This window comes from Balaenoptera musculus, chromosome 5 (assembly GCF_009873245.2).
Source record: "Balaenoptera musculus isolate JJ_BM4_2016_0621 chromosome 5, mBalMus1.pri.v3, whole genome shotgun sequence".
Taxonomy (NCBI): domain Eukaryota; kingdom Metazoa; phylum Chordata; class Mammalia; order Artiodactyla; family Balaenopteridae; genus Balaenoptera; species Balaenoptera musculus.
The window spans coordinates 76465965-76478225 of record NC_045789.1 but is presented as its reverse complement, the minus strand read 5'-3'; positions in this window follow the sequence as shown (position 1 = coordinate 76478225).

The following is a 12261-nucleotide window of genomic DNA, read 5'->3' as shown; positions in this document are numbered from 1 at the left end:
AAAAAAAGCTAAGATGGAAATTAAGAAAACCATTCCATTTACAATACTTGAAAATAAATCTAACCAAGGAGGTACAAGGCTTATACATTGAAAAGTACTAAACATTGCTGAAAGAAATTAAATAAGACCTAAATAAATGGAAGACATCTCATGTTCATGGTTTGGAAGACTTAATGTTAAGATGGAAATACTCCACAAATTAGTCTGTAGATTCAATGTAATCTCTGTCAAAAGCCCAATGGCCTTTTTTTGCAGAAATGGAAAAGCTGATCCTAAAATTTGTGTAAAATTGCAAAGGACCCAAAAGAGGCAAAACAATCTTGAAAAAGAAGAACAAAGTTGAAGGACTCACATTTCCTTATTTCAAAATTTATTACAAAGCTACAGCAATCAAAACAATGTGGTACTGGTGTAGGGATAAACGTATAGACCAAAAGCATAAAATAGAAAGTCCAGAAATAAACTGTGGTCAACATATTATGGTCAATTGATTTTCAACAAGGGTGCCAAGGCCATTCAATGGAGAAAATAGTCTCTTCAACAAGTGGTGCTGGATATTCATGTTCAAAAGAATGAATTTGGATCCTTACTTTACAACATATGTAAATATTAAAGACCTAAATATAAGAGCTAAAACCATAAAACTCTGAGAAGAAAACATAGGCATAAATCCTCATGACCTTTGATTTGACAATGATTTCTTAAATATGACATCAAAAGCACAAGCAACAAAAGAAAAAATAGATAAATTGGACTTCATCAAAATTAAAAGCCTCTGTATCAAAGGATACTATCAAGAAAGTGAAAAAACAACCCACAGAATGGGAGAAAATATTTGAAAATCATATCTGATAAAAGTCTAGTATCCAGAATATATAAGGAACTCCTACACTCAACAAAAAGGCAATCTAATTTTAAAATGGGCAAATGACTTGAATAAGCATTTCTCCAATGAAGATATATACAAATGGCCATCAAGCACATGAATAGATTCTCAACATCATTAGTTATTAGGGAAATGCAAATCCAAACAACAATAAGATACCACTTCACATCCACTAGGATGACTATAATTTTAAAAACAGAAAATAAGTGTTGGAGAGGATGTGGAGAAATTATGTAGCAAAGAAAATGGTAAACCAAGGTGGAGCTTCCAACATCAAGGAAGTGATTGAAAGAAGATGAAAGACTGAGGAATGAGGCCTTGAACTCAGTATGTCAGGTCTCCCCACCGAGTCTCTGGGCCTGAAGACAAGCAGAGCCTCTCTTAGGTGTTGAAGCATTTAAATGAAATTGGGCTAAAAGCTCATGTTTTATTAAATTGCCTCAGACTTGGTCATTTGTTTACCGAAATATAGGGAGGTTGAGTCAACTTGATTACGTGGCAGATACTGTGTGCTGAGTACGTTATGTATATGTTCATACATTTAATCTTTACAATAGCCCTATGAAGTAGATATGATTATTCCCACTTAATGATGTAGAAACTAACAGAGCCAAATAACAGAGCCAAATTTAAAAACCAACCAGATGTGTATGACCTTAGAGCCTTTAACAAAAATCTATGCAAGATTGCCACATGCAGGTGAGTTCTGGCTGTCCTGATTACATAGGATGATGATACCTATTTGATGCCAAGGTTAGATATTGTGATAGTGCCCTCATCACATCTGTGCTACATTTTAAGCTTTTACTTTTAATGAGTAGAAACAGGCTGGGTAGTTCTGCCTATTATGTGCATGGTTGCATACACACACACACACACACACACACACACATGCAGAAACTGATCCTTACTAAGTACCTTTCAGTGGTGAGAGGACAAAAGCAGGGCATTTTAGTAAGGATGGCATATTTAATGTCCTGGGTACAGAGAAGAATTGGTGCTGTCAATAGAGTGAAGAGCAGGGATGCTGAGTAGACCAGTAATGAGTGGAAATGAGAAGATGAGCCATTAGTACAAAGTCATGAATCCATTATTAGAAGTTTAGTATAATTTAAGAGAGACAAATGCTTAAAAATTCTAAGGATATGAGGAAGATGATTCTGTAGTTATGATGTATTAGTCAGGGACCAATCAGGAGACAGAAACCACACAATAATTTGAACAGGGGACGTTTCATATAAAGAATTAAATGCTATAATAGAGGACTGAGCTCACAAAGGATTGGCTGGTTATTAAGATTTGGAATTTGATTCTGCCCTATTTGCAAGCTAGTAAATTAGCCTGTTATTGTTTCATGGATGCTGGCTGAAGACACAAAACTCCTGGATCAGAGAAAAAGGACTTTATTACTCAAGGCGTAGAAAGCAGTATGACTGTCATCTTTGGGTTAATTCCCCTTGCCTCCCAAGTCCCACATGAGCAACGTGGAAGATCCCAGGTAGGAAATTCCCTGACTTGGGGAATCCACTACTTTTGTAGTAAATGGTAGGCAACCCTGAATTTAAACTATGTCTCAAATTTTAAAATTAATGTGTAGCATCTAATATTCCTTCCATGATCTGATTCCCTTGTCCAGCCCCAATTAAACTTCAGATTCAGAAGTTCAACAGAGACATGGAGGTACATCTCATGTTCTACCTAAACGTCAATTGAGAGAACGCTAAAGGATGTTCTTTTCCTTTTCTGCATGAACTAACAATAACAACAAAATCTATTGTGGCCATCTTAGACTGTGTCATACCAGCCTATGGAACCTTCCTTGGAGAAATGAAGAAAAAAAGAAAAGAAAAAATGAGTGACTAAATAATAGAAGAAAAAAGAAAGAAATAGAACATGGCAATGGGGAAAAAATGGTTTACAGGGGATATTATGAAGTTGAACAGAGAAGGGGGAAGTAAAGAATAGGGAACAAACTATCAAGATTTACAAGGCTTTTGAAAGTAAAAACAACAGCCCTTGAAAAATGTATACTGTTTACCAGTAATTTCAACCTTAAGTACCATCTGATTTTGTTGCCAAGCCAATTTAAAAGTAGGTAAGATCCAAAAAAAAAAAAAAAAAAAAAAAAGTAGGTAAGAGAATCAGAATGACTGACTGTAAAATTAATCTAATTCAAATAAAAACATATGAAGGACTTCCTTGGTGGTCCAGTGGTTAAGAATCCACCTTACAATGCAGGGGACGTGGGTTCAATCCCTGGTCAGGGGAACTAAGATCCCACATGCCTCGGCGCAACTAAGCCTGCACGCCACAACTAGAGAGCCCGTGAGCTGCAACAAAGACCCAGCTCAGCCAAAATAAAAAATAAATTAAAAAAAAAAATTTTTTTTTAAAGTAATTTAAATTTCATTTAAAAAAAGCATTTTCCTATCCTAATAATGCGATCTAAAGCCATTAGGTGGAATATGGCAAGGATGGAACCTGCAGTGGTGTTGAGGGACGTCATGGTAGCCCCATGTGGGGTATTGGAGTCCAAGTGGGGTGAAGAGGGCATCCTACGGAGGAGAGGGATGGCCTGGGGTAGGATGTCAGACCCCAAGCAAGGTAAGGAGGGTAACCACACAGGGGGCAGCCTGGCATTAGAAAGTCAGAGCCTGAGCAGTGAGGAAGGTGTGTGTGGGGAGGATGACACATAACGGAAGTCTGGAAAGAGGACTTAGAGCCCAGCAGGGAGGCGTGGGCATCCGGGCAGAGAGGGAATGGGGGCAGGGATTAGAGAGTGTTTGCATACAAGGGTGTGATGTTGTGATTTATAATAAGAAATACGTATCACTATTTGTCTTCCAGTTTCTGGCAGCCTCCTAAAACCCTTGGAATTTCCTGACCTGAGGGGCATCAAGGTGTCTTTTGTGTGCTAATGAGGTAACTTTCCGAAAGCACCTAAGGATGGAGGTCTGTTGCCAGGAGAACCAACTTAGTGATTAGAGGGTTGGAATTTTCAGTCCCACCTCCTTTACCTCAGGGGAGGGGAGAGAGGCTAGAAGTTGAATCAATCACCAATGGCCAATGATTTAACCAATCGTGCTTTGTAATGAAACCTCCATAAAAACCCAAAAGGATGGAGAACTTCTGGGTTGGTGAACACGTGGAGATACGAGGAATGGAATGCTCAGCAAGGACTGGAAGCTCTGAACCCTTTCTCCATACCTTGCCCTGTGCATCTCTTCCACCTGGCTGTTCCTGCGTTATATCCTTTTATAAACTGGTAAATAAAATGTTTCTGTGAGCAGCTCTAGCAAATGGATGGAACCCAAGGAGGAGGTTGTTGAAACCTCCAATCTATAGCTGGTTGGTCAGAATCACAGGTGACGCCTGGGCTTGAGATTGGTGTCAGAAGTGTGAGGGTGGGTGAGTAGGGGGTAACAGTCTAAGGACTGAGCCCTTAACCTGTGGGATCTGCCAGGATATTCCCAGGTAGTGTCAGAGTTGAGTTGAATTGTAGGACACCCAGCTGGTATCAGAGAATTGCTTGGTGGTGTGGAAAAACACTGCAGACATTGGAATTGATCCCAGAACTATTAAAGGGGATTAATCATATTAGTGATTATATTAAGGATAATGAAAGACCAGATTCTTACTGTTGGAGAAGAGAGTTATGAATACAGAAAAGGAAAAAAAAAACTAGAATGAACACTGTAGTGTTGAATTGGAATTGGACATATTAGTATGAACTCAGTTTTCAAGATAGATTTAGGTAGATGATAGATAGATAGATAGATAATAAATAGATAAATAGATATATTTCCTAGCTCAGTCCACAGAGAGTCTGGGAATAGCAGTGATCACATCTTGTGCCCAGATCTTGACTGCTAAACATCACTTTCTACCAAAAGGAATGACAGATCCTTGGGCAAATGGCTGGTTCCAGAGTTGAGGCAGGGAAAATACATGGTGAACCTGGAACATCTTATTGTGCCAGTAAACAAGGCTGTGCTCAAAGAATGTTGGGGACATAGCAAAAGTACACAGAAGTCAGCTTCGAGGGGCTTCCACTGGCCAAACTGGAGCCAATTTAAGCATAAAAATACATGAGAATAATGAATATACCCCTTTGAATAACACAGGAATCCATACAGGTATAAATAAACACACAAACTGAAAGTTTGATGAGGAACAAGATACTTACATGGTTCTAAGATATCTCCCCCCAAAATACTCATTTATTACAAAGGGCAAAGGATAACTTTACAGGTAAGAAGCCTGGCAGATACCACTTTAATCAAGTGATCAAACTGAAAATCATCAGTAATGGGACAAATCAAAATCTTATGCCACAGGATAGAATGGGATGAGAAGAACACAGCATTACTTCTGTGATACTCCTGCCAAAAATGCATAACATGAATCTAATCATGAGAAAATATCAGACAAAGTAAAATTGAGGGTCATTCTACAAAACAACTAGCCTGGAATTTTCAAACATGTTGAGGCATGAAAGTTAAGATTGAGTAGCTATACCAGATTGAAGACTAAAGAAAAATGGCAATTAAATGCAATGCATGATCCTGGATTGAATTCTTTCACTGTAAGCATTATAGAGACAACTGTCAAAAGTTGAATGGTTCTGTGAATTAGATGATAGTAATGTATCAATGTTAACTTCTTGATTTTTATGGTTGTATTGTGGTTTTGTAGATAACTGTCTTTGTAGGAAATACAATGTATTCTGGGGTGATGGGCCATCATGCTGGCAACCTACTCTCAAACAATTCAGGGCAGGAGTCAGGGGTGGGGGGCGGGGTGGGGGGAGTTACTTTTCTGTAACTCTGATTGTTTCAAAATTTGGGAAAGTGGTTTTTAAAAAATAGGCCCATTTTAGGCTTAGCACATGTTCACTGTGTTCTAGGCCTCCTCCTTCTGGTTTTCCACAAAGCAAATTTCTTGCCTTCCTCAGATGTATAGGAAACATTAGTGGAGTTGAAAATCATCTACAAGTAATTGATTATTGAAAACTGCACATCTGATCTCAGATTTGCCAATGATAGCTTCTCCGCATATAACTCCATCAATGAGATCCATTTTATGAAAATGATCCATATTGCAAATGAAGCAGACAAAATTCAGTTTTCAATTTCTTCCTTCCAAGAAATTCTTAGAAGCAAATTGATACCCTTCCCTGTGGAAGAGATTAGATAAAGTGAGAGAAGGCATGGGAAGAAATGCTGAAACCTTTGAAATGAGTAGCATATATTTTACACATTAACTAGGAAGATAAAAAGGTGTTTATATTCAGGGATAGCCTTAGGGTTTGAAAGACCTGATGTAACCAGAGTGTGTTAGGGCCTTAGCTCTGTGTTATACTAGTGGTCCTCCTATAGATAGAAGTATCAGCTGGAAGAAATCTAAGGGCAGGTCTCGGGTCCCTGACCACTTCTGCCCTGTAAGTCTGATCCTGTGTGTTTATCATAGAATGTTGCAGCATAACAGTTACATTACTTATCCATTATTTTCAGTCTTTCAGAATAGTAACTTTTCACTCTCAAATAGTAACTTTTCCCTTAGTTCCAAATACATCCCATCGGCTTGGCATTTTTAAATACCATAGGATATCTTTTTCTTTTTTTTTAAGAAAAATTCACATTTCTGGTGTGTTTTCAAGAAAAATCTTGAAGTCTGCAGCTACTTAAGACAATATTCACATTTCTCAACCCTACTACTCTGATTTTTCCTATTCTCTTTTTATTTTTGTTAATTTCTTTCCTTGCCTTTGGTATGCTTCTCTTCTGCCCTTTTAGAGAAAGCATTATTTTCAATCATTTACCCTTGGAGGACAGGCCCATCCAGAAGTTTTAAAATTACTAACACTAAGGGACTTCCCTCGTGGTGCAGTGGTTAAGAATCCACCTGCCAATGCAGGGGACACAGGTTCCATCCCTGGTCCAGGAAGATCCCACATGCCACGGACCAACTAAGCCCATGTACCACAACTACTAAGCCTGTGCTCTAGGGCCCGCGGGCCACAACTACTGAGCCCATGTGCAACAACTACTGAAGCCTGTGCGCCTAGAGCCCGTGCTCCACAACAAGAGAAGCCACCGCAGTGAGAAGCCCACGCACCGCAACGAAGAGTAGCCCCCGCTCTCCGCAACTGGAGAAAGCCTGTGTGCAGCAACAAAGACCCAATGCAGCCAAAAAATAAATAAATAAAAATTAAAAAAAATAAAGACATAATATTAAAAAAAAATCACCAATAATTGAGACAAGGGATACCCTTTGGTCACTGCATGCTCCTCATTGAGGACCTAAACACCCAGTTTAAAAAAAAATCAAATCCGCAGATACAGTATATTCTTAGGTATATTCAGAATAAAGGTAAGTCAGAGCTTCTACCTAAGGCTCTTTATGAAACAAACAAAAAACCTGGATTGTGTGATTAGGTAGATTCAATAGTTGTTTTATGACAAGGTTTAATCTGATTTTCAGAAAAGCTAGTTTTGTTTTATCAAGAAAATCACATTAAATGTAAAGATTCATTTGTGCATAGGCTTTATTTTTTAAATTAAGTCAAAATTCATATAACATAATATCCATTTTAAAGTGAACAATTCAGTAGTATTTAGTATATTCATATTGTTGTGTAACCACCACCTCTATCTAGTTCCAAAACATTTTCATAAGCCCAAAAGCAAACCCTGTAGCCAGTAAGCAGTAACCCCCCATCCCTCCTTTCCCCAGCTGCTGGCAACCACCAATCTGCATCCCATCTCTATGGATTTACCTATTCTGGGTATTTCATGTAGAATAATACAACATGTGACTTTATGTCAGGCTTCTTTCACTTAGCATATTTTCAAGATTCCTCCATTTTGTAGCATGAAATGTAGCAACACTTCATTCCTTTTTATTTTGGAACAATATTCCATTGTATGTGTATACCAAAATTTGGTTATCCATTCATGGACATTTGGGTTGTTTCTACCTTTTGGCTAATGTGAATAGTGCTGCTATGAACATATGTGTACAAGTATTTGTTTGAATCCCTGTTTTTAATTCTTTGGGGTGTATACCTAGGAGTGGGATTGCTGATTCATATAAGTAATTCTATGTTTAACTTTTTAAGGAACCGTCAAACTGGTTTCCAGAGCAACAGAGCTATTTTACATTAGTGAGCATAGGTTTTTACCAGAATTAGCTCTCCACTTTCAGAAACAAAACAGGCGTTCCATCTGCTGTTTTACATTTGGCATACTCTAGAATAAACCAATGGTTCTCACCTCTGTACACCACAGAATTAGAGAGAGAGAGAGAGAGAGACAGAGCAGGAAAGAAATAAAAGATAGGCTTCATCTCTAGACATTCTGTTTCAATAAATCTGGGTTGAGCCTGAGCCACCCCAAGTGACCCCAAGTCATTCTAATGGCAGTCAGGATTAAGAACTACAATATGAACTCCGGGGAGTAATGCAAAAAATTTCCCCTAGAGAATAGAAATCATTAAATTGTCATGGACCCAGAACTAATTTTTTGTTTGTTTTAGTTTGGGTTGGGGTTTTTTTTATAGATCTGTATTGGAGTATAATTGCTTCACAATACTGTTTTAGTTTCTGTTGCACAACAAAGTGAATCAGCCATATGCATACATGTCCCCATATCCCCTCCCTCTTGAACCTCCCTTCCATCCTCCCTATCCCACCCCTCTAGGTCATCGCAAAGCACTGAGCCGATCTCCCTGTGCTATGCTGTTGCTTCCCACCAGCCAACAATTTTACTTCAGTAGTGTATATATGTTGATGCTACTCTCACTTCGTCCCAGCTTCGCCCTCCCACCCCATGTCCTCAAGTCCATTTTCTATGTCTACCTCTTTATTCCTGCCCTGCAACTAGGTTCATCAGTACAATTTTTTTTTTTTTTTTAGATTCCACATATAGGTATTAGCATACAGTATTTGTTTTTCTCTTTCTGACTTACTTCACTCTGTATGACAGACTCTAGGTCCATCCACCTCACTACAAATAACTCAATTTTTTCTCTTTTTATGGTTGAGTAATATTCCATTATATATGTGTGCCACATCTTCTTTATCCATTCATCTGTCGATGGACACTTAGGTTGCTTCCATATCCTGGCTATTGTAAATAGTGCTGCAATGAACATTGTGGTACATGTCTCTTTTTGAATTATGGTTTTCTCAGGGTATATGCCCAGTAGTAGGATAGCCAGGTCATATGGTAGTTCTATTTTTAGTTTTTTAAGGAACCTCCATACTGTTTTCCATAGTGGTTGTATCAATTTACATTCCCACCAACAGTGCAGGAGGGTTCCCTTTGCACCACACTCTTTACAGCATTTATTGTTTCTAGATTTTTTGATAATGGCCATTCTGACCAGCATGAGGTGATACCTCATTGTAGTTTTGATTTGCATTTCTCTAATAATTAGTGATGTTGAGCATCTTTTCATGTGCCTCTTGGCCATCTGTATGTCTTCCTTGGTGAAATGTCTATTTGGGTCTTTCACCCATTTTTTTAACTGGATTGTTTTTTTTTTGGAATTGAGCTCCATGAGCTGTTTATATATTTTGGAGATTAATCCTTTGTCTGTTGTTTCATTTGCAAATATTTTCTCCCATTCTGAGGGTTGTTTTTTTTGTCTTGTTTATGGTTTCCTTTGCTGTGCAAAAGCTTTTAAGTTTAATGAAGTCCCATTTGTTTATTTTTGTTTCTATTTCCATAACTCTAGGATGTGGGTCATAAAAGATCTTGCTGTGGTTTATGTCAAAGAGTGTTTTTCCTATGTTTTCCTCCAAGAGTTTTATATTGTCTGGCCTTACATTTAAGTCTTTAATCCATTTGGAGTTTATTTTTTGTGTATGGTGTTAGGTAGTGTTCTAATTTCATTCTTTTACATGTATCTGTCCAGTTTTCCCAGCACCACTTATTGAAGAGGCTACCTTTTCTCCGTTGTATGTTCTTGCCTCCTTTGCCATAAATTAGGTTCCCATATGTGCATGGGTTTATCTCTGGGCATTCTATCCTGTACCATTGATCTATATTTCTGTTTTTGTGCCAGTAGTTTACTGTCTTGATTACTGTAGCTTTGTGGGATAGTTTGAAGTCAGGGAGCCTGATTCCTCCAATTCCGTTTTTCTTTCTCAAGATTGCTTTGGTTATTCGGGGTCTTTTGTGTTTCCATACGAATTGTAAAATTTTTTGTTCTAATTCTGTGAAGAATGCCATTGGTAGTTTGATAGGGATTGCATTGAATCTGTAGATTGCTTTGGGTAGTATAGTCATTTTCACAATATTGATTCTTCCAATCCAAGAACATGGTATATTTCTCCATCTGTTTGTGTCATCTTTGATTTCTTTCATCAGTGTTTTATAGTTTTCTGAGTACAAGTCTTTCACCTCCTTAGGCAGGTTTATTCCTAGGTATTTTATTCTTTTTGTTGCAATGGTAAATGGGAGTATTTCCTTAATTTCTCTTTCTGATTTTTCATTGTTGCTGTATAGCTTCTCTTCTCACTTATGAACTCATTAATTAATTTTAATTAATTTAATTAAATTAATTAAAATTTAATTTTAATTAAAATTAAAACTAATTTTAATTTCTTAATTTCCTTGGCTATTTGATTCATAGCCATGTATCTGCACCTAGAATCATGCTTGGCACAGAATTGGACAAAAATAATTGGCTTAATTTTGAATATTCAATTATATATATTTTTTAAATAAATAAATAAATTTATTTATTTATTTATTTTTGGCTGCTGTTGGGTCTTCGTTGCTGTGCACGGGTTTTCTCTAGTTGCGGCGAGCAGGGTCTACTCTGTTGTGGTGTGTGGGCTTCTCATTGCAGTGGCTTCTCTTGTTGCAGAGCACAGGCTCTAGGCATGTGGGCTTCAGTAGTTGTGGCTCACAGGCTCCAGAGCACAGGCTCAGTAGTTGTGGCACATGGGCTTTGTTGCTCCGTGGCATGTGGGATCTTCCTGCACCAGGGCTCGAACCCGTGTCCCCTGCATTGGCAGGTGGATTCTTAACCACTGCGCCACCAGGGAAGCCCCAGATATTATTTTTGAATACACTATCTTTCTCTAGTTATTGTTAGGCTTATTAGACTTCCTTTCTATATAATATTGGTAGTAAATTATTTATTTCCTCAAATGGCTGTCATTTTAAAGTTTGGAAGTGTAAATGATAAACTGGAGGCAAATTATAAGATGATCAAACAATATTGGCATTTCCTGGAAGTGTAGTATGCAATAAAAACTTTCTGAATTTATATCTATTTATCTTTAAAATCTGAATTCCACCTAAATTTCCTAGTTTCTTTATCTGTACTTAGTGTTAAATGTCATTATTTTCCATCCCCAATCCCATGCTATCCCTCTTTCTCTTCACCTTGGAAGCTCTCCTCTTTCTCTCTTTGGAAAAACATTTTTCTGATATTATAACAAGTTATGTTATTCATTCTTCTCAATATCCTTTTGAGAAGCTTCATACCATTTTTACCAGCTTTTATAGCAGATTCTGACAAATACTTTCTCATAATGCCATACTTTTCCAGATAAATTAGAGGTTCCTGAAGATTACTATAACATATTTATTTATACTTAAATAAGTAATCAATTTTAAGTTGTATAGTTTATTTTAAAAAATAGCTCTGTGCACTCTAGAATTACCCCTTCCCATAGATTGTATAACAGATTGGCTAACTCTTCAGTGAATCTCTCCCAACAAATGGACACCAGATCCTTTCCCAGATGTACAGGTTTAATCATGTTTCTGGTTCTTAAATTTTAGAATGGGAAGCTGTATTTCTCTTCTTTCCCAAATATTTTACATAAAATTTTGTATTCAGGTAAGGATACACATATTTCCAAGGTATACAAAAACTTCCAGAAGAATACCACAACTAAAAATATTTTAATCAATTTTCAAGTTCCATTATAGATGAGAAAAGTGAATCTTAGGGGGAGTTCCCTGGCAGTCCAGTGGTTAGGACTTGGCACTTCCACTGCCATGGTCCAGGTTCAATCCCTGGTTGGGGAACTAGGATTCTGCAAGCCGAGGCGCAGCCAAAAAAAAAAAAAGAAAGAAAAGTGAAGCTAATAATTATCGCTACAATGGCAATCATATTACAGTATATAAATGTGTCAAATTAACATGTTGTACACCTTAAATCTACACCATGCTATATGTCAAATATATGTTTCAATTAAAAAACAAAAGTGAAGCTGAGAAAGTTAAGGACATAATCTGTTACTAACTGGTTGTTACTGGGTTCAAATCAGTTTGTCTGCATCTTCCACCTTCTACCTCATTACCTCTAAGTATCCTTTCTCTTTTATCCACCTATTGAAATCCTACCTATTC